At 42.4% G+C, this 23,079-nt stretch overlaps 1 long non-coding RNA gene across 1 annotated transcript in view; it reads right to left on the minus strand.

Annotated features, from left to right (window-relative positions):
• Positions 1 to 15,115: 15,115 nt before the first annotated feature.
• LOC140454626 (uncharacterized) overlaps positions 15,116 to 23,079 on the minus strand; it is a 35,311-nt gene continuing 27,347 nt past the window's right edge. Inside the window, exon 3 of the long non-coding RNA XR_011952728.1 lies at positions 15,116 to 15,282. This is a non-coding gene — a long non-coding RNA (uncharacterized lncRNA). The remainder of the gene's footprint in view (positions 15,283 to 23,079) is intronic.

The raw sequence follows: 23,079 nt of genomic DNA on the forward strand, positions 1-23,079 counted from the left end.
TTAGGGACAGCCAGCACGGATTTGTGAAGGGTAGGTCTTGCCTTACAAGTCTTATTGAATTCTTCGAGGAGGTGACCAAGCATGTGGATGAGGGTAGAGCAGTGGATGTAGTGTACATGGATTTTAGTAAGGCATTTGATAAGGTTCCCCATGGTAGGCTTATGCGGAAAGTCAGGAGGCATGGGATAGAGGGAAATTTGGCCAATTGGATAGAAAACTGGCTAACCGGTCGAAGTCAGAGAGTGGTGGTAGATGGCAAATATTCAGCATGGAGTCCAGTTACAAGTGGAGTTCCGCAGGGATCAGTTCTGGGTCCTCTGCTGTTTGTAATTTTTATTAATGACTTAGATGAGGGAGTCGAAGGGTGGGTCAGTAAATTTGCAGATGATACAAAGATAGGTGGAGTTGTGGACAGTGAGGAGGGCTGTTATCGGCTGCAGAGGGACTTAGATATGATGCAGAGCTGGGCTGAGGAGTGGCAGATGGAGTTCAACCCTGCCAAGTGTGAGGTTGTCCATTTTGGAAGGACAAATAAGAATGCGGAATACAGGGTTAATGGTAGGGTTCTTGGTCAGGTGGAGGAACAGAGGGATCTTGGGGTCTATGTACATAGACCTTTGAAGGTTGCCACTCAGGTGGATAGAGTTTGTAAGAAGGCCTATGGAGTATTATCGTTCATTAGCAGAGGGATTGAATTCAAGAGTCGTGAGGTGATGTTGCAGCTGTACAGGACTTTGGTTAGGCCACATTTGGAGTACTGTGTGCAGTTCTGGTCGCCTCACTTTAGGAAAGATGTGGAAGCTTTGGAGAGGGTGCAGAGAAGATTTACCAGGATGTTGCCTGGAATGGAGAGTAGGTCGTACGAGGATAGGTTGAGAGTTCTCAGCCTTTTCTCGTTGGAACGGCGAAGGATGAGGGGTGACTTGATAGAGGTTTATAAGATGATCAGAGGAATAGATAGAGTAGACAGTCAGAAACTTTTTCCCCAGGTACAACAGAGTGTTACAAGGGGACATAAATTTAAGGTGAAGGGTGGAAGGTATAGGGGAGATGTCAGGGGTGGGTTCTTTACCCAGAGAGTGGTGGGGGCATGGAATGCTCTGCCCGTGGGAGTGGTAGAGTCAGATTCATTGGCGACCTTTAAGCGGCATTTGGATAGGTACATGGATGGGTGCTTAATCTAGGATAGAAGTTCGGCACAACATCGTGGGCCGAAGGGCCTGTTCTGTGCTGTATTGTTCTATGTTCTATGTTCTATGTTCTATATCCGTATCATGGGAGAAAGGGTCTTTTTCTGTACTCTCATTCTCTATTACCATTATTCCTGCTATTCTAGCCCAAACCTAGTCCTCAATCATCATCACAAAAGACATATAATTTGATTCTAGTCACACTGCTGCATTGATCATATCACTTGCCACAGATTTCCTACATTACACAGCGACTAACCTTCAATTCATTGGCTTCAAAGCACTTGGAGGCAACCAGTGATTGTGAAAACTACTACATGAATGCAAGCTTTTCTTTAAATAATGTTATAAAGCAATGTTTTAATTTATAAAATGCAACAGCCAGTTTTCACACAGGAAGGTTCCATGAAACGCAGCAAGGTAAATTATGCAATAATTTTTCATGATGTTGGATCAGAAGTAAATGCTGTCAGGACACTGAAGATAGCTCCTTTGTCCCCCTTCAAGGAATGCCATGTAATTTTTCACCCAGGAATCAGAGGAGGCTTCACATTAACAGCTCATCAGGAAAGTGACATCTCCCACAACACAATACTCTCTTAGTATTACACAGGAGATGCCAGCCAGGATTACATGCTGCACAGTGGGACATGAGCCTAAAACATCCTGACTCAGAGACCAGAGTGCTACCGACTATAGCTAACACCTCATTCATTTTAGGTGTCTGGCAGCTGACTTGACCAGCTTTCTTGACAAGGGTAGATTTATCGCATTTCACTGACTTTTCTGCTTTTTTTTATTAGTTTGTGTGATGCATTCCGTAGACATGTTGCCATTTTCAGTTAAATAATAGTTAAGACAATTTTTTCTTGTGCCTAGAAAGATTATGATGTTTGACAGGTTTCAGATTATCTGAAGTGCTGTAAGTGCTCAGGGCTCTTGACCTTCAGACTGGTTTGACGTGTTAATCAAGAAAGAATGATAATGTTTTGAAAGTGTGAATGACATACTTACTGTGTTTCCTTAGGTATAAAAATACAATCAATTCTTCTTCTCATTCATCCATCAAGTTGAACAGGACTGTGTTCTTCATGTCATTACTGGTCACTGTACTTACAAAAGGATGTTAATGCATTGGAAGCAGGTCAGGGAAGTTTTACTCGACTAATATCTGGAATCATGATTTGGAGATGCCAATATTGGACTGGGGTGTATAAAGTTAAAAATCACACAAAACCACGTTAGAGTCCAATAGGTTTACAGAGGAACCTCGGTTATCCGAATATCAATTATCCGAATATCGGATTATCCAAAGAGGATCTCAAGGTCTCAATAGAAACATTGTGTAAAAAAAGCTGTTTTAACCCTGATGGAGTCTTTTCTTTACAGGTACAATAATTAAAAACGAAGCCGGCTTACTGAAATGCTGCTGAGAACAGTCCTGGATAGTCCAGGCACCGTCTCCAAATGACTGACCTCCCGCCCTCTCTCTTTCCTCCCACACCTTCCCGGCAGTTCTACACAGGGGTGAACCCTAAACCCTGTGTATGTGTGTGTGTGTGTGTGTGTGTTATTTGGAGACTTACCCACAAAGGCAGCACCAGTCTTGCTGTTGGTGTTCAGTCCAGATGCTTTGGGGTTTTCTTTGGGGGGGGGGGGGTGGTCATGGGGGTGCAGGTGGGTGTCAGACAGTGGGTGAGAATGGGAGGGTGCGGAGTTTGGGAGTGGGGTTGGGGGCAGGCGGTGGGGCGGATGGGGGTGCAGGGTAGAAGCCAAGCGGGTTGGGGGGTGGGGGTGGGGGTGGGAGTGGGGTTGGGGGCGGGTGGGGGGGTGGACAAGGTATGGGAGTGGGGGGTAGGAATGGATGGGGTGGGAAGTGGGGTTGGAGTGGATGGGGTAGGAGTGGATGGGGTGGGGAGTGGGGTGGGAGTGGATGGGGTGGAGGTGGGGTGGGAGTGAATGGGGTGGGGGTTGGGCAGGAGTGGATGGGGTGGGGAGTAGGGTTGGAGTGGATGGGGTAGGAGTGGATGGGGTGGGGAGTGGGGTGGGAGTGGATGGGGTGGGGGTGGGGTGGGAGTGGATGGGCTGGGGTTGGGGGTGGGAGTGAATGGGGTGGGGGTGGGGTAGGAGTGGATGGGGTGGGGAATGGGGTGGGAGTGGGGTGGGAGTGAATGGGGTGAGGGTGGGGTGGGAGTGGATGGTGTTGGGGAGTGGGGTGGGGGTGGACAGGGTTGGGGCTGGGCGAGGGGCAGGAACTCGCGCAGGGGTGCTTTTGCCTCGTCTCCTGAACGAGGAGCAGACTTCACAGAAAACTCTGAGCCCCAGAGGAAATCAATTAAGCGAATAATCAGTTATCCAAACGAAATAGTGCCCACCCACCACCATGATTAAATTAGATTAGATTCCCTGCGGTATGGAAACAGGCCCTTTGGCCCAATCAGTCCATACCGACCCTCTGAAGAGTAACCCACCCAGACCCATTTCCTTCTGAAGGGTAACCTACCTGACCTGCTCATCTTTGGACTGTGGGAGGAAACCAGAGCACTAGGAGGAAACCCACGCAGATGCAGGGAGAATGTGCAAACTCCACACAGACAGTCGCCAAGGCTGGATAATCGAGGTTCCTCTGCAATTGGAAGCACTAGCTTTGGGAGTGCTGCTCCTTCATCAGGTGGTTGTGGAGTATAAGATTGTAAGGCACAGAATTTATAGCAAAAGTTTACAGTGTGATGTAACTGAAATTATATATTGAAAAAGACCTGGATTGTTTGTTATGTCTCTCATCTGTTAGAATGACCATGTTGGTTTCAGTTCTTTCATATGTAAATCGCAAAACTTTTTTTAACGTTACATTCTCAAGTGAACTTTAGCAAGTAGTTTCATGTTGGCCCAGATAATGTACTGAAGGTGTGTGCTGCCCTGTGTGAGCTTCCCTTTTTATCTGGAATAATCACATTGCCTTATGAAGAAAGGCTAGACAGACTAGGCCTGTATCCTCTAGGAGCTGACTCAGGGATGTCTCAATTGAACCATATAAGACCTTGAGAGGACTGGAGGAGCAGCAATGACTGTTTCATATGCTGTTGCACTGTTTCAGAACGTTAGAAAAAAAAATGTCAAAACAACAGCAGTTTTAAAATGGAGAAGAACAAACAGAGGGAGTACATGGTGAGGTCAGTGCAGGAGAGAGCGAGAAAGAAATTGACACAGCAGTGAACCTGCACAGTTACTGCCTTTGCTGTTGGAATTCATGTATCTCTTGACATCGGAGTGCGTCTGGGGAAAATTAACAAACAGTGAAATTCACAACTATCTTGGAGGAACTGCTTGGACAAAGTTCACAGCACAGAAGCTGGTAGTGTATTGTTTTTTAGAGTGACCTACAGAGAGTCTGCAGTAGTGAGTAGAGTGGGTTCTTTCTTGATTATATGTTTTTTGAGATATGTCTCTTGATTAAACTTAAAATGTAAGCCATAACTATTAATTTAACTTAGGGCAGTGTTTTGTAGAGGAATAAGAATGTGTTATTTTTAGCTTCTGTAGATTGTGAAGGAGCAAAAATGGCCTTTAGTAGAGTGATATGTGCTTCTTGTCAGATGTGGGAGCTTAAAGAGTGTTTAGGGGTTACTGCGGATTATATCTGCAATAAATGCTGTTGGTTCCGAATCTTATCAGATCGAATAGATCAGTTGGAGAGACAATGAGAAGCAATGAGGAATTTGCAACAGTAACAGTATGTGATAGATGGCAGTTATAGGAAGGGGGGAAAGTCTCAGATACAGTCATATAGATGGTTGTGGCTATATCCATTTCAAAGAAGTATGCTGTTTTGGAAAAGGTAGGGGGTGATGCATTCTCAGGGGAATGAAGCACGAACACCAAGTTTCTATTATTGAGATGAGTTCTAATGCAATGAGGGGTACGTTGGGTTCCAAGAGATCAATTGTGTTAGGGAACTCTCCAGTCCTAGGTACAGATGTTTCTGTCACCAGAAGCGAAAAATCAGAATGGTGTGTTGCTTCCCCGGTGCCAGGATCAAAGATGTCTCAGAGAGGGTGTTTCTCACGGGGGAGACGGGCCAACAAGAGGTCATTGTCCACATTGGCACCAATGACACAGGAAGGGAAAAGGTTTAGATTCTAAAGGGAGATTACAGAGAGTTAAAAAGGAATTTAAAAAGGAGGCCCTCGAGATTAGTAATATCTGGATTACCCCCTGCACTACGAGCTAGTGAGGGCAGGATTAGGAGGATAGAGCAGATGAATGCATGGCTGAGGCGCTGGTGTATGGGAGAAGGATTAAATTTTTGGACCGTTAGAATCTCTTTTGTGGAAGAAGTGACCTGTACAAGAAGAACAGATTGCACCTAAATTGGAAGGGGACTAATATACTGGCATGGAGATTTGCTAGAGCTGCTCGGGAGGATTTAAACTAGTAAGGTGGGGGGGGTGGTGGGGAGGTGGGGGGGAGGTGGTGGTAGGATCCAGGGAGATAGTGAGGAAAGAGATCAATCTGAGACTGGTACAGTTGAGAACAGAAGCGAGTCAAACAGTCAGGGCAGGCAGGGACAAGGTAGGACTAATAAGTTACACTGCATTTATTTCAACACAAGGGGCCTAACGGGAAGGCAGATTAACTCAGGGCATGGTTAGGATCATGGGACTGGGATATCATAGCAATTATGGAAACATGGCTCAGGGATGGACAGGACTGGCAGCTTAATGTTCCAGGATACAAGTGCTACAGGAAGGGCAGAAAGGGAGGCAAGAGAGGAGGGGGAGTGGCATTTTTGAGAAGGGATAGCATTACAGCTGTGCTGAGGGAGGATATTCCCAAAAATACATCCAGGGAAGTTATTTGGGTGGAACTGAGAAATAAGAAAGGGATGATCACCTTATTGGGATTGTATTATAGACCCCTAAGAGTCAGAGGGAAATTGAGAAAAAAACTTGTAAGGAGATCTCAGCTATCTGTAACAATAATAGGGTGGTTGTGGTAGGGTATTATAACTTTCCAAACATAGACTGGGACTGCCATAGTGTTAAGGGTTTAGGTGGAGAGGGATTTGTTAAGTGTGTACAAGAACATTTTCTGATTCAGTATGTGGATGTACCTATTAGAGAAGGTGCAAAACTTGACCTACTCTTGGGAAATAAGGCAGGGCAGGTGACTGAGGTGTCAGTGGGGGAGCACTTTGGACCCAGCAACTACAATTCTATTAGACTTAAAATAATGATGGAAAAGTATAGACCAGATCTAAAAGTTGAAGTTCTAAATTGGAGAAAAGCTAATTTTGATGGTATTAGGCAAGAACTTTCAAAAACTGTTTGGGGGCAGATGTTCACAGGTAAAGTGATGGCTGGAAATTGGGAAGCCTTAAAAAATGAGATTGTGAGAGTCCAGAGAAAGTATATTCCTGTCAGTGTGAAAGGGAAGGCTAGTAGGTATAGGGAATGCTAGATGACTGAAGAAATTGAGGGTTTGATTAAGAAAAAGAAGAAAGCATATGTAAGGTATAGACAGGGTAGATTGAATGAATCCTTAGAAGAGTATAAAGGCAGTAGGATTTAAGAGGGAAATCAGGACGGCAAAAAGGGGACATGAAATAGCTTTGGCAAATAGAATTAAGGAGAATCTAAAGGTTTTACAAATATATTAAGGACAAAAGGGTAACTAGGGAGAGAATAGGGCCCCTCAAAGATCAGTAAGGCAGCCTTTGTGTGGAGCCACAGAAAATAGGGGAGATACTAAACGAATAATTTGCATCAGTATTTACTGTGGAAAAGGATATTGAAGATATAGAAAGTAGCGAAATAGATGGTGACATCTTGCAAAATGTCCAGATTACAGAGGAGGAAGTGCTGGATGTCTTGAAATGGGTGAAGGTGGATAAATCCCTAGGACCTGATCAGGTGTACCTGAGAACTCTGTGGGAAGCTAGAGAAGCGATTGCTGGGCCTCTTGCTGAGATATTTGTATCATTGATAGTCACAGGTGATGTGCCGGAAGACTGGAGGTTGACTAACGTGGTGCCACTGTTTAAGAAAGGTGGTAATGAACAAGCCAGGGAACTATAGACCAGTGAGCCTGACCTCAGTGGTGGGCAAGTTGTTGGAGGGAATTCTGAGGGACAGGGTGTACATGTATTTGGAAAGGCAAGGACTTATTAGGGATAGTCAACATGGCTTTGTGCGTGGGAAATCATTTCTCAAAAACTTAACTGAATTTTTTGAAAAAGTAACAAAGAGGATTGATGAGGGCAGAGCAGTAGATGTGATCTATATGGACTTCAGTAAGGCATTCGACAAGGTTCCCCATGGGAGACTGGTGAGCAAGGTTAGATCTCATAGAATACAGAGAGAACTAGCCATTTGGATACAGAACTGGCTCAAAGGTAGAAGACAGAGGGTGGTGATGGAGGGTTGTTTCTCAGACTGGAGGCCTGTGACCAGTAGAGTGCCACAAGGATCGCTGCTGGGTCCTCTAATTTTTGTCATTTACGTAAATGATTTGGATACGAACATAAGAGGTACAGTTAGTAAGTTTGCAGATGACACTAAAATTGGAAATGTAGTAGACAGCGAAGAAGGTTACCTCAGATTACAATGGGATCTTAGTCAGATGGGCCAATGGACTGAGAAGTGGCAAATGGAGTTTAATTCAGATAAATGTGAGGTGCTGCATTTTGGGAAAGCAAATCTTATCAGGACTTAATGGTGAAGTCTTGGAGAGTGTTGCTGAACAAAGAGACCTTGGAGTGCAGGTTCATAGCTCCTTGAAAGTGGAGTCACAGGTAGATAGGATAGTGAAGCAGTCATTTGGTATGCTTTCCTTTATTGGTCAGAGTATTGAGTACAGGAGTTGGGAGATCATGTTGCGGCTGTACAGGATATTGGTTAGGCCACTGTTGGAATATTGCATGTAATTCTGGTCTTCTTCCTATCAGAAAGATGATATGAAACTTGAAAGGGTTCAGAAAATATTTAAAAGAATGTTGCCAGGGTTGGAGGATTTGAGCTATAGGGAGAGGCTAAACAGGCTGGGGCTGTTTTCCCTGGAGCGTCGAAGGCTGAGGGGTGACCTTATAGAGGTTTACAAAATTATGAGGGGCATGGATAGAATAAATAGACAAAGTCTTTTCCCTGGGGTCGGGGAGTCCAGAACTAGCAGGCATAGGTTTAGGGTGAGAGGGAAAAGACATAAAAGGGACCTAAGGGTCAAGTTATTCACGCAGAGGGTGGTGCGGGTGTGGAATGAGCTGTCCAAGGAAGTCGTGGAGGCTGGTACAATTGCAACAGTTAAGAGGCGTTTGGATGGGTATATGAATAGGAAGGGTTTGGAGGGATATGGGCCGGGTGCTGGCAGGTGGGACTAGATCGGGTTGGGATATCTGATCGGCTTGGACGGGTTGGACCAAAGGGTCTGTTTCCATGCTGTACATCTCTATGACTGTATGACTGAGTGGATGTTAAAGGGATGTTTCTTCTTTTGGGAGAACCTAGATCTAGGGATTATAATTTAAAAATAAGGGGGTGTCCACTTAAGATAGAGATGAGGAATTTTCTCTTTGAATGTGGAGTGAGTCTTTAGAATTCCCTTCCTCAAAAGGAAGTGGAGGCAGAATGTGTAAATATTTTTAATGAAAGTGGATAGATTGTTGATTATTGAAAGGGTGAAAGATTATTAAAGATATGCAAGAATGTAGAATTGAGGTTAAAATGAGATCAGCTATGACCTTATAGAATGGTGGAGCAGGTTGGAAGGACTGACCGGCCTACGCATGTTTGTCTATTAATTTGTGTACGATGAAAGTCGATACTAAGGCTAAGACAGATTTGAGCTGGAAAGATGCTGCTCTAAGCAGACAAATGAGCTGTTGGCTTGGGCTCTCAATTGCTGGTATCTGCTGTCTGCCTCTGTTACATATTTGCTTTCAGAAGAGGCTGCACCATGTTTTTATTGGATGCACCAGGTGCTGTGATTCTGGGCGACTTGAACTCCTCAGTGAAATCTTTAGCTGGTCTTTGTGACAGCTCCTATGACGAGAGTGTCCTACAGACTCAGACACTTTGTGGAAGATTTGCTTGACTTTGATATTCTGGCTACATGGCCAGTCCAACTCTGTTATCCCTGGCTCAACATACTGCAGGTGCCTGGCCCCGATCAGGTGAGCACCTCAAGATGTGATTCTTTTTGCCCTGACATCTGACTGTCACGATCTTCCAAGTGCAAGTGAAAGTGGCGAGGCTTTTTGACATAACATATCGGAGCAAACATGTCTCCTCCCTGGAGGTGGTCAGAAAAGAGATGAGAAGGGAAAACGAGCAGGAGAGTTGACCATGGAGATGCTCACCCCTTAATGCCACTTCAACTCTTCGATTCTGGGTGAGAAGGTCTATTGGCGACTTTCTGCATCCAGCGTCAATTAAGGATGATCAGCAGTCAGTTACTGGCCATTCAAGAACCTCAGTTCATGACCACTCTGATTACCTGCCTTCCCAACCAGTATAAAATGGTAGCTTGTATCCTGATGGGTAAAACCATGTCACCTGCCTGCCTGGTTTGACGGTGTAGAATCATGGAATCGTGACAGTATGGAAGTAAGCTATTCCATCTATTGTGTCCATTCTGACCCTCCAAAGAGCACTCCAACCAAACCCACTCCCTACCCTATCCCTGCAACCCTGCATTCCCCATGACTATTCCACTTAGACTGTACATCCCTGGGCACTATGGGTAATTTAGCATGGCCAATCCATCTAACCTGTACATTGTTGGATTGTATTCATCTGAAAGACAACCCTCGTGCTTGGTTCTAACCCTGTTCTCACCTAGCAACCCCCACCCCATTAAAAAAATGGGCAAAGCAAGATAAGGCTGAAAGCCTTGGGGAGCAGACCTTAACTGACAGTCGTTAGGACCCAAAAGCTGCTGACCTCTGATAGACCAGCAGCTCTGGCAACTCAAGCTGCTAGTATAGAGGTTTGCAATTGACTGAAAGACTGACCTGAGATTTGCCTGTCAGGTGTTAATGATAGGTCACGCTAATGATAGTGCTTTGGTGATAGGAGTCGCTAGCTAGTGGCAACTACAGTGCTGACCCCAACACTTAGGCATGAAATGAACAACTGTGTCTTTGTACACAGCCCAGGTATTGAAAGCATAACATAGAGTGGGCAGAATTATTGCCCGATAGACTTGCAGTTTCATTAACAGATATTTCTTTATTTCCAGACTAAATGTTAAAATCAGCTATACTTTGGCAATTCCTCCATGTGTCTTACCACCAGGATACACAACTTGAGAGAATGTGCTGTCTGGGTAAGTGAGCCTACAGTGAAGGTGATAGGTAAGCAAACAGGATATGGCAAGGCAAATCTGCACTTATACATCTGCATTGAATTCCCTGTGATCACCAAAACAAATCAAGGAGCAAATTGGACATACAGGCCTCTGGGGATTGTCTAAATAAGAAAAAAGTGAAGGCCTTACCAAACAGCTCTGGGAACTGCATTTGATAGTTGCAGCTGAGTGAGAGACAAATCTGTCTTGGCAAAAAGCTATGGCCTCAAATTTCCAGTGACTGAGATCAGCACTCAGCAGATAGCTCGTTAACAGCAACTATAACTTACATTCGTATAGCACCTTTAACATAATGAAACCTCTCAAGCTGCTTCAGAGGAGCATTATAAAACAAAATATTAGATCAGATAGCCAAACGTTTGATCAAGAGATAACTTTTAAGGAAGGATTTGAAGGAGAAAGGTGGAGAAGTGTTGGGAGGATGTTCCGGAGCTTGGCCTCTGAAGATATGGCGAACAATATCAAAAAAGCAGGCCATTCAGCCCATCGAATCCACACTGATACTGTGAAGAATATCCCACCAAGACTCACCCAACCCTGTATTTCTCATGCTAATCTACCTAGACTGCATATACTGGGGCTCTATAGTCAATCTAGCCTGCATGAGGAAACTGGAGCACATGGAGGAAAACCACACAGTCACGAGGAGAACGCACAAACTCCACACAGACAATCACCCAAGGCTGGGATTGAACCTAGGTCACTGGTGCTGTGAGGCAACAGTGCTAACCATTGAGCCACCGTGCTGCCCATAATGGAGCAACTAAAATTAGAATTGCAATAGGGGCCAAAATTAGTGATGTAGTTATCTCCAAGGATTGTGAGACTTGAAGAGATTACAGATGTAAGGAGGTGTGAAGATGTGGCAGGATTTGAAAGCAAGAATGAAACCTTTAAATTCAAGACTGGAAGCCATGATATCCTAACAAAAACATGGATAACAGAGAGATTAAATTTGCTGCAAGTTAAGACACAGGTGACAGAGTTTTGGATAACTACATTAGGAATATGGGAAACTAGCCCAGGGATGCATGAGAATAGCCTGGTTAGATGTTACCGAAGGCATGGGGTGGAGTTTCAGCAGCATATGAACTGAAATAGGAGCTAAATTGAGCAATTTTGTGGTGAAAATTAGCAGCCTTTATGATGGTACAGATAAGGTTGGAATCTCATCCTGGGGTAAAATGTGACACTAACATGAACAAATAGGCTTAATTTAGATGGTGTAGTCAAAAAGTGTGGCACTGGAAAAGGTCAGGCGGAATCCGAGGAGCAAGAGAGTCAATGTTTCAGGAATAAGTCCTTCATCAGAATGTTTTAAACGTGTAAATGACATATTTACTGTGTTTCCTTAGGTATAAAAATACAATCAGTTCTTCTTCTCATTCATCCATCAAGTTGAAGAGGACTATGTTCTTCACGTCATTACTGGTTAGTGTACTTACATAAGGATGTTAATGCACTGGAATTAGGTCAGGAGAGGTTTACTAGACTAATATCTGGAATAATCACATTGCCTTATGCAGAAAGGCTAGATAGGCTAGGCCTGTATCCTCTAGGGGACAGAAGGCTCAGAGATATCTTAATTGAAACATATAAGATCCTGAGAGGACTGGACTGAGTTAAAAGGATGTTTCTTCCTTTGGGAGAACCTAAAACTAGGGATCATAGTTTAAAAATGTCTGATGAAGGGCATGTGCCCGAAATGTCAACTCCCCTGCTCCTCGGATGCCACCTGACCTGCTGTGCTTTTCCAGTGCCACACTTTTCGATTCTGACTCCCCAGCGTCTACAGTTCTCACTTTCTCTCATTTGCTTAGATGGTGTCAAGTAGAGGGATGTAGTCAGTAACCCGAGAATAGAGATTGGAGCAAGAGCCATAATAATGGTTTTAGTCTTCCCAATATTTAACTGGATGGAATTTCTACTCATCCTGTACTGAATGTTGGATTAGCAATTTGATAATTTAACAACAGTCTTCGAGTTGAGCGAGGTAATGATAAATGTAATAATATAAACAAGTATATAACAATCATAGTCATCAGAAATAAAGCTTGGCGAGGTATTGTATATACATCTGAAAGAGTTATTACTTGATTGAATTAGGATTTGGTGAAAGCTTTAGGTAGGATTGAACAGACCCAAGGTTAGGTTCTCCCAACAGCCATTGCAGTAATGGACAGCCTCTCCTAATAATATGTAATTGGAGAAGTGAGAAACTATATCTGCTTTACTCTATAAAGACTCTTCTCAGAAAACGCAAAGCTGATTACCTTCAGAGACATCAGAGGAAGTCCACTTGGAAAGAATCAAAACACTTATCAAACATGGATTACAGCACACACAACATCTAGGACCATTCAATCATTAACACTTAGCTCCTGAATATTAATTATTAATTATTGAAGAACTGCAACCAAAGAAACAGTAGTATCATTGAGTGTTTAAAGTTTGTTAATAGAATGAAGAATGTTTCATTAAATCCAGGAAGGTTAAGAGAGATTTAACAAAGGTGTTTAAAATGATAAATTCTGATAGAATAAGTCAATGATTCTGAAGTGGGGTGAATGTTCATGGAACTTTGGTTCCACCCATTCTTTTAGTGTCATAAACAGTTTGTGGGTGGAGACAAAAAGTTAAACTCGACATTTTGGAGGGAGCAGATGTTTCTGTACCAGCTCCCAAAGCTCCTTGTAATGATACCTGACCATATGTCATTGTATTTATTGCAATCATGCAATAAACCTTCCTGTTATCTCAGAACAGTGCTTTTTCTCTAGAATAACTAGGTTGACATAAGACTTGGCAAATACAAAAAAAGGATTGTTAGCAGTTTATTACCTCAAATAATCCTTGCTCTGCACTGCATGTAGTAAAAACCACATGGTTCTAGTACTGGTCATCTGGGAGAATTCCACAATAACAAAAAAACTGTTTCCATAACAGAATAGTGGATTGCAAGAAGACACTGATTTCATCATTGATAAAAGAACGAAAGGTAAGTTCACTAACATTCTTTAGGGAAGGAAATCTGTCATCCTTACCCGGTCTGGGCTACATGTGACTCCAGACCTACAGCAAAGTGGTTGGCTCTCAAATCTCCTCTGGGATGGGCAATAAATACTAGTCTGGCTAACGATGTCCATGTCCTGTGAATGAATATAAGAAGTATACCTTTTTATTCACTCTGTGTTGTTGTGAACTGGAGAGCATTGTCTGAAACAGGGGATTTAACACATGGAATGGACCTTTCAAAAGAAATTGATAAATACTTGGAAAAGAACAATTGTTGGGCAATGGGGAAAGAGCAGAAGAATGTGACTAATTGGCTCTGTCAAAGAATGGCACAGCCATAGTGGTCCAAGTGACCGTCTTCTGTGTTGTACCCTCCTATGATTAAAAAAAAGGTTAAAAAAGATAATGGGCTATTCCATTGAGTCTCTATTGTTTGATTTTGTCGATTGAGTTCGCACCTCTATCCAGAGCTGGTGGCAACTGGTCAATCCCAAGTGCTCATTTCCTAAAGCACAGCCATCTTCATTTGCTCAGTCCATAGTCAATTCTCCAATGCTCAGTCTCCCAACACTTTAGTGCCCAATGTCTTGCATTTAGTCCCTTGTTGTCAGGCTCCAGCACTAAGTCCTATGACAGAGCTTAGCACCTGGAGCAAGGCAGAGACAGGCAGCTTCATCTCAGCTTTGAATTGATGAAGGTAGCTCATGTTTCATCAGCAGACATTAAACTAGATAATAGCTATATAGAGTTTGAATCAAATGCAGTTAAAGAGTCACTAGAAATTAAGTTAACTCATTGAACCATGTTCATCTCCTTCCAAAATGGAAATAATTTGACTAATCTGATTCTTACAACTTCACAAATGCTTGGGTGGCATGATGGCTCAGTGGTTAGCACTGCTACCTCATAGTCCCAGGGATCCAGGTTTGATTCTAGCCTCTGGAGTGGAGTTTGCACATTCTCTCTTAAGTCTGTGTGAGTTTCCTCTGGGTATTCTGATTTCCTCTCACAGCCCAAAGATGTGCAGGTTAGATGAATTGGCCATGCTAAGTTGCCCATAACATTCATGGATGTGTAAGTTAGGTGATTAGTCAAGGGAAATGTAAAGTAATAGGGTAGGGGAATGAGTCTGGGTGGGATAGTCTTCGAAGGGTCCGTGTGGACTTGTTGGGCCAAATGGCCTATTTCCACACTGTAGGGATTCTACAATTCTAACAGGCATCAGTGTATCATCAAGTTTAGCTGCCCTTTATCACCAGGTCCAGACAGTAAATTTAATTATGTTTCTGAATACTGTGACAGAATAACTGTTGAGAAAATATAATTGGGAAAACAATTTTGAAGCAAATAAATATAATATTTTATCAATTATTCTGCAATGCAAGCTTGCAATTGAATAACAAAACTAAAATTTTCACACAAAATAATACATAAGTAGATCATGAGGCTTTGACTCGAGAGTGAAATGATACCACACGCTTCTCTCTGTTTTCGAACAGTTTTAATGAGTATTTATTCAGTGAATGTTCCATTTCTTTCAGGTGTTTAGTTAGTGTTGCTGAAGTTTGGCACTTCCGCATCTGTTAGAGTTGAAAACACAGAGGAAAGAATTTGGCCTCTCAATAGGATTCAATCTATGATTTGCCTGTCACATAGGCCTCTGAGCCTGGGGCTTCTTTTGCTGCATTTTATTTTCTCCCTCAAGTCTCCAAACCTGAGAAACAGGCACAGAGAAAGATGGACAAAAATTAGTAAACACTAGGGGATTTAATAGTCTCAGAGGTTCTCCTGATTAGCTGGAAGTTTGCCAGAAACCTCATTTACACATCCACACAGTGTTTCCATTAATCATCCACCAAAGCGATGGTAGCCAATTGGGAGAATCAGAAATTCCCTTTGCAGCACCACAGCCCAGCGCCTACAATAATAAAACACAGAATTCTGATCGTTTTATTTTCTAAAATAGAAATGTTCGCCAAGTTGAGGATTTTAGTTATAACAGCACCTCAGGATGAAATGTCTCTCTGTCATTGGAATTTGGTGCTTTGTCTTTACAGAATGTTAGTGAGATAACCCACTGGAAATTACACAGTGCAGAGCAGGACATTTTGACTTTGTGAGACTAGAAAGCCTGTGATAGTGACTCTGCAGCTCATTTGACATCTCTCTGATTTACATTTCCACCCAAGTCAATGGGAATATAAATCAAGATAAAATGGAGAATGATCTGGTGGATCCATCATTGTCCACTTTATCACGCAAAGTCACAATTAAGCCAGATTTTGCTAATGACCAACAAAATGAAACATGACAATGCAAAACAAAAATCATCACAATGGTAGAAAGATCGGGGCGGCACGGTGGCACAGTGGTTAGCACTGCTGCCTCACAGCGCCAGAGACCCGGGTTCAATTCCCGCCTCAGGCGACTGACTGTGTGGAGTTTGCACGTTCTCCCCGTGTCTGCGTGGGTTTCCTCCGGGTGCTCCGGTTTCCTCCCACAGTCCAAAGATGTGCAGGTCAGGTGAATTGGCCATGCTAAAATTGCCCGTAGTGTTAGGTAAGGGGTAAATGTAGAGGTATGGGTGGGTTGTGCTTCGGCGGGTCGGTGTGGACTTGTTGGGCCGAAGGGCCTGTTTCCACACTGTAAGTAATCTAATCTGGTAAAATGCTCCATTTTGAAAATTATCTACTGGATTAGTTCTGCACGAGATTTATTGTTTCATCTGAATATTCAAAACCAAACTAGCCAAACCTAAAGAAATGAAATTAAGATGACAGTTACAGTAATACAAATGTTTTTTTCAGTCTGGAGGTGTCAAAACTTTACCTTATAGGATTTTAAAAGAAGAAACTTATCTGTTATGTTGAACTGTGGAGTTTCATGTATATTGATTTAACCAGAAATGGGTATATAAATTCTAGCTCATTTGCAATAGAAGTAACGCCATGACTCGCTGAATGAATGTTGTCTTTTTATTCCCACTTTGCCCCACACAAACTCAGTGATCACTGAGAATTTGTCTGATATTATTGTTGCGTGTCCCTCATTGGATCAGGAGTGGATTGAAAGGCATGTTCATTTTATATTCCTGAGCTCTCCCAATAGCACTTCAGTATAAAGTGGGGTCACCAACTCGGTGATAGTTATCAACACCTCCTCCTTCAGACTTGCTTCAGCTCTTCAACAAAACACTTAGGCAGCTCCCCTGCAGGAGTCTCTTCTTCAAAACACACTGACATTCTAACTCAAAATAATGAATGTCTGTGTAAGGTTAGTCTTTCTGCCAACTGCGACAAATTACATGGCTCCATTTAGCTGTTTGCTTGTCGGTATAATCCCAGTCCAAGAATCCCAGAGTGATATATGTTCCTCAGTGTTTCCAGATGCATTGTGAATAGACTGTTCTGTCTCAGCAGAGGAACACTGCCTACCTTAATGTCACTTTGGGCTGGGTGTCACCATATATCATGCTGATATGCATGTTTAATTAGAGGAACCATCAGTCCACTGGTGTGGGATAAGGGAGAAGTCTATAAATAAAACACCGTAGCCAACTAATCACAGCCCAAAGAAAATTAGTAAGCAAGCCTGTGTCTCAAATTTCACAAAGTTGAAGTTCAGACAAGCTTTGACAATCCCTCCACCCACTACCCAAGCAATGACAGTGGAAATCCAGCCTTTAATGGTTATGTATATAGTTTTTACAGAATGTCAGCACTGTGTTGCAGCTTTGTATAGTTTGTGTAATCATTGTTTGCTTGAAAGCTTTACTGATACATCTCTCACTAATTTGTTGGACTACTGCTCATGACTTCCAATCTCTTGACATTAACAGCAAACATGCTGAATGTTAGCATGACAGTGATATTTGAATGATATGATGACTATAGTGTGTGAGACATAATAACAGTCACATGTCATCATGCAGATCGGTTTTTAGTGAATATGGGTTGCGTTTTATAAAGGGAGCATTCCAAACTGGATATACGTATTCGGACATTGGAAAATACGACATTGCCCTTTTGATTAAAAAATCAGAAACTGCATCACTGCAAATGAAGCACTCCCTGTAAACACACACAATTACCCACAGAGATTGGGACAAGTATTCCCGTATTTTGCCCCTTGGGAATCTTACTTCTCATTCACAAAGTAAGGGAAAAAAAGAGATGATTCAGTCTCCATATGGACTTTTAAGGATATCCCGAGGATGAGGGGACAGGGTGCTTGGTTTAAGAATTTGTTGAAGCAAGACATGCCAAGGAGACCAGCATATGAGAGAGTTAGACTGCTAGTACCTGCTGTAGTATCCTCAAACATACAAAAAAACTTAACTTCATAGTTCATCTTTGTAGCAGAAAGATATGCTAAGTTATTTCACAGAGAACTGGGAGGGAAGATAGTCATTATAAAGGAGATGAAAAACTGGGTCAAACTGAGATTTAATGTGGAGTAGATTATAGAGGAAGAGAATACATGACACATAGTTTCCATTTTAAATAGTTAAAAAACATTTATCTCCACTTTACAATTTCCTTTATTTTGTGATTCGTTTCTGGATATCTCCTAGTTTGTTTTCAAATGCAGACTTTGCAGAGATAATTAATATTAATCACAAGAAAAAGTAACTCCTCTAGGGATCAGTAGGAAGATCCTAATATCCGGCGCCTACTCCCTGCTCCTCGTTATGGTGTGGGCATGTGCTGACGTCTGGTGGGAAACAGGATAAATGAGCTGTCCTGGTGAGTGGTCAAATGTGGGGGTGGAGAGAATGCTGCTATCAGAAGACAGAGGAACGTTCCTACAAGAATGAAGAGTAATTAATATAATCATTAGACTGGAGCCTGTTTTACATGTAGGATTCACATAGTGGCACTGTACATTGGGGTCACCATAATATCTAGCACCCTGTGCAGTACTGGACACACTCAGACCTCTGTAGTAGGTCTGCACCTCAAGCGAAAATGTGTGTTTTATTCTTACTTGTTTCTTTATATAATTTCTGAGTGTGTCAATGATTGCAGTTCTGTACATGCTTGAGTATTTGTATTATATTTTTTTTCCTGTCATGGGAATCTTTCTGCATTTACATGTGAATGTGTATCTATGTGAAAACATAAAAATAGAAACAGTATTTGGCCATTCAGTTTTTTTGATCCTGTTCTGCCATTCAATGAGATCATAGCTGATCTGCTTTGACAGCGTTTTCCTATACTACCTCAATATCCCTTGTTGTTACTAATTTGTAGAAAGCTATCACAATCTTCAACACACTCAATGACCCAGCCCACTCAGGCAAGGATCCCACACATCACCTGAAGATTCAATGTAATGACATAACATATATGGGCGAATAAGACCTGATAAAAATCCTGAAATTCCCTTCCTAACAGCATCATGGGTCTACCTACAGCAGCAGGTTAAGAAGATAGCTCTCACTACCTTCTCAAGGGCAGTTCGGAACAGGCAATAAATATTGGCCCAGTCAGAGATGCCCACATCTCATAAGTGAATTGAAATAAACATAAAGGTGGTGGATGGGAGAAACACATGTCACAGGCAAGAAAATACAAATTGTTTGGTTAAGAAGAAGGCATTGTTCAATACTTGATAGCAAACTGAAGCAGCCTTTTTAACTTGCAATGAACAGAACTTATTACCTTCACAAATGGTTTGGTTATAGTCCACCATTGTTTAGTCTCATTTGAATTTTATTGGCCAGTGCCTTTGAGAGATAATAAAGGCAATGTGACTTTAATAGTCATATCCATTTAGGTGCAATTGATTTAGATTCTACAGAAAGTCACCTTTAGTGATGAAAGATGCAGCCACACATATGGTCAGTTTCAGGCTCCTTTATATGCCTTGTAATTGATACTAATTGAAATTTGAATGAGCGGATTTGAACTTTTTTCTGGGATAGAACTTACAATGGACCATATTTCAGTTTGAAAACTTGATTTGCTTCTGCCTGCACCAGTTTAAATGCAATCATTAACCCATTTATTGTTTAGCAGGTCTCTGACTGCATTAACTTACTGCATGTAGTCATTCAATGTGAATACTAATCAAGCTCACAATGATTTATGCCTTTTTGATATTTCACAATGGCATTGTAACTAGCCATATATTTCAACAAATTCTTTGGAAGAAAAAGCTAAAAATTTAGAGACAGGTTATGTTGTGTTCCTCCCTCTTTCTTTCTGCCCATCAAAATGTTCTCAGAATTTGGGAGTTACTATAAAAGATATAAATGTGCAGGAGTCACCTTATGTATTATTATTCCCAGCAATATTTTGGCAATGATAGATTCTCGTGGCACTGGTGCATCCCGGACAATCATTGTTGCAAGGATATTTGGGAATGGCCAAACTAAAATATCAAGTGCAGAATATGACCAGGCAAGGAATGGCATTGGTGAGAAAGTTAGGAAAATCAATCAGATCGGCAATAAAGTGAATCTCGTTGACAAGAGCTAAATGTTCGATTTTTCAACCAAGTGTTGAACAGCGAGACAAGATTCCTGTGAGTGAGTGGAGAGAGATGCCTAAAACAAATGTATTACAATGCATTAACATCTCACTATTAGTTGATGTCACCTCATTTATACACAGCATCTCATTCTCCCACACACTGGAAAGAAACTAGACAGTGACAATTCCTGATATCCAGCCTACCAGCTTGGACACTAGTCATTAATAGTTCAGGGCACACTCCATGGGTAGTGACTGCCCACATCTACAATCCATGTATATTACATCAGACACATCCCTTCCACAGATCAATTTTTAAGAATCCCATCATTTCCGCTGGGCTTTTGTTCCATCCTCAAGTTGGTTGCACGTTGAAATATCCCAAAAAGAAAGAAAAGAAGCTTGCCCTCTCTCTTGATTGGTAAGGCTGTATTCTTACACGCGATCTTTGTAATTGATTGCTTTATTGAAGCCTGGGACTGAAGTTCACCAGAAATCAGCTCATTGCCAACTTTGGTGAGTTTCGTAAGGGGGGTATTGTCTGTGAGGCCTAGTGAATCTTCTTACAGCAACTTCCCAGATGTGCCTCACTACCTACGCAGATGCTCATGTGGCACAATGTTTATTGGATCCTCCCACTCCTAGCACTGGCACCATCTTTAAAACCCAACCTTGCATCAAGTCCTTTGCTGGCAGTACAAGGCTGCCCCTCAAAGATCCTGTCAAGGACCCCAGATATGTTGGACAAGGGGAAATTGATAATATGCTTTGCCAATATGGACCTGGAGGTAACCGTGGTTAGGGTGTTGCAGATGAGGGTCATCCCCTTCTCTCTTCATATAATAAAAATCAAACATATTGGAAATATTCAGCAGGTCTTGTCAGTACTAAAGAAAGCTACAGAATTCATGTTTCAAGTTGACCTTTCATCAGAACTGGAAGATGTTTGGAAGGTGCTAGGTACTTCAGGGTCTTTGATATTTCTTCAAATTTCTGGTTTTACGGTATCTTACTTCTGTAATCTCTTCAATGTGATGCAAGTAGTCGAGCTGTGTTTAAGTCACTGTGCATCCCGAACTGAAAGTCATATCAATTCCAAATAATCCTTCTGGATTCCCTTCACCATATAGGATGCTCCTTATTAAATTCATAACCACTGTCGACAGCCCATTCTGTAGAAAGAAATTTGAGGCTCTGCTGTGAAAAAGAATGGCAGGTTTTTTCCATAGGTAATGGAGTTAGAAATTTCAGCTTCAAAAACTGAAAGCCTTCTCCTTGGGTCATTTGTTACATTCCAGGGGACTGCCATGGAAATATGTAAATCAGCTGGCCTCAAATTAAATTAATTTCCATTTCTAAGCATTTTCTATGCAATGGACATCATTGTTGGCCACAATGTTTATTCCTAACAGTTTATGGCTGTCATAGATACTTCTCATCTCCTTATCTGCTCCAGCCTCCCTAATTGGAATGTTAACACATCAATTAACAAACCATTTGTACTGGTGGTGTGTAATCAACTGGATTCACCACATGCTTCATCCCCACTGTGAACCAAATGCAAGACGAGCATTCAGCAGAAACCCTGACCAACTGTCAGCGTGTAATGAGTTCTCAGGCTGACTGAATGTTGTTTACATTTCTGCAGGCAGCTCCCACCAATGCTTGCAAGCCTGATTTAATTACTTGCTCTCTTGGTAATGTTGGGCCCAGGGCAGGACCCCAAATGCTGTCAGTGTTTTTGTGTTTGTTTGTTGAATGTGCCGGACAATGGAGGATTGTGGGCAGCGTGTAGTCTGCTCACTAGCTGAGGAATGCCATCTCAAGAGCCTTTCAAACAAACTAAACAAAGCCTGCTGATGTGGACTGACAATGTTTCCTCTGTGTCAACCACTGAGGTGTTTGGAAAAGTATTTGGTGACAAATTGCAGGCTGTTGATTTTCCCCTGTAAATAATTACTCGTCAACTTAATCCAACTAAGCTCTCCTTCATATGACCATCAGCACACTTTGAAAGAATGATGCCAGAGCAGGTTGTGGAGCTGAGCCATAAAATAAGTGGCTAATTTGTCAGATGTCAATATAATAACGAGACACTGTTAAACTGCATTTCAGTTAGTTGATGAAAACATATGTGTGAAAATAAATTAGAACTGGCTGCACCCCTTTTATTTAAGAAAGCAATGTTTGACACAATTTCAAATAGAGCAGTCGGACAAACTCAGAGACAGAAGGTATGAACGAAACAGCATGTATCATGACGTTATATTTGAAAGGGGATCTCAGGGCATCAGCAGCGAAGGATTCAATCCACTCACGGGGGAGGATGCTGCACAAATGTGCAGACTGGGACATAATACCCCAAACCTTCCAATCTCCGTTGGAATCCCAGTTTCTTTGCAAGAACATTTGGGCTAGACTTCTGATGCAAAATCTATCCCAACCCATGTAATCCAGGTAGCTGAAACATTGCAGAAACTATGTTCCATGTTTTAGCAATAGCTGCTGTATTCCAGTAGAAAATGGGTGTTAGGTGGGGGGGGGGGGGGGGGGGGGTGATATGTGGGTCTGGTGGCAGGTGGATAAGGAGGTTGGGTGCCAGTGGTTGAGGGTATATGGTGCCAGGTGGGCAAATGGGTAGGATGGAAGGTGATAACTTGGGACATGTCAGGCATTGCGCTGGTTTTGGGAGTGTATGGGGCTTAGTGAATGGTGGCATTGAGGTGTGTGGCAGGAGTGGATAGAGTGATTGGAACAGGCTGTTCAAAGGTCCTGGCAGTCGGGTGTCATTGTTTTTAGTGTCTGGTCTACAGGAGAGGGGTGGGAAGTGGGTGTTCTAGTTGGGAGTTCTGGTTGGGGGTTCTGGTGTTGGTGTTGGAGATGGGGTGGTGAATAGCAGAGAGGGAGTGTCATTGAACCATTGAAATACAACACAAGGGGGACTTTTGACCGATCTTGTCCATGCCAACCCAAAGACACCCAGATGCCCTTTCTAATCCCATCTTCCTCTACACAGTGCATAGCCCTGCAGCTTA

Source organism: Chiloscyllium punctatum, chromosome 3 (genome assembly GCF_047496795.1).
Source record: "Chiloscyllium punctatum isolate Juve2018m chromosome 3, sChiPun1.3, whole genome shotgun sequence".
Taxonomy (NCBI): Eukaryota; Metazoa; Chordata; class Chondrichthyes; order Orectolobiformes; family Hemiscylliidae; genus Chiloscyllium; species Chiloscyllium punctatum.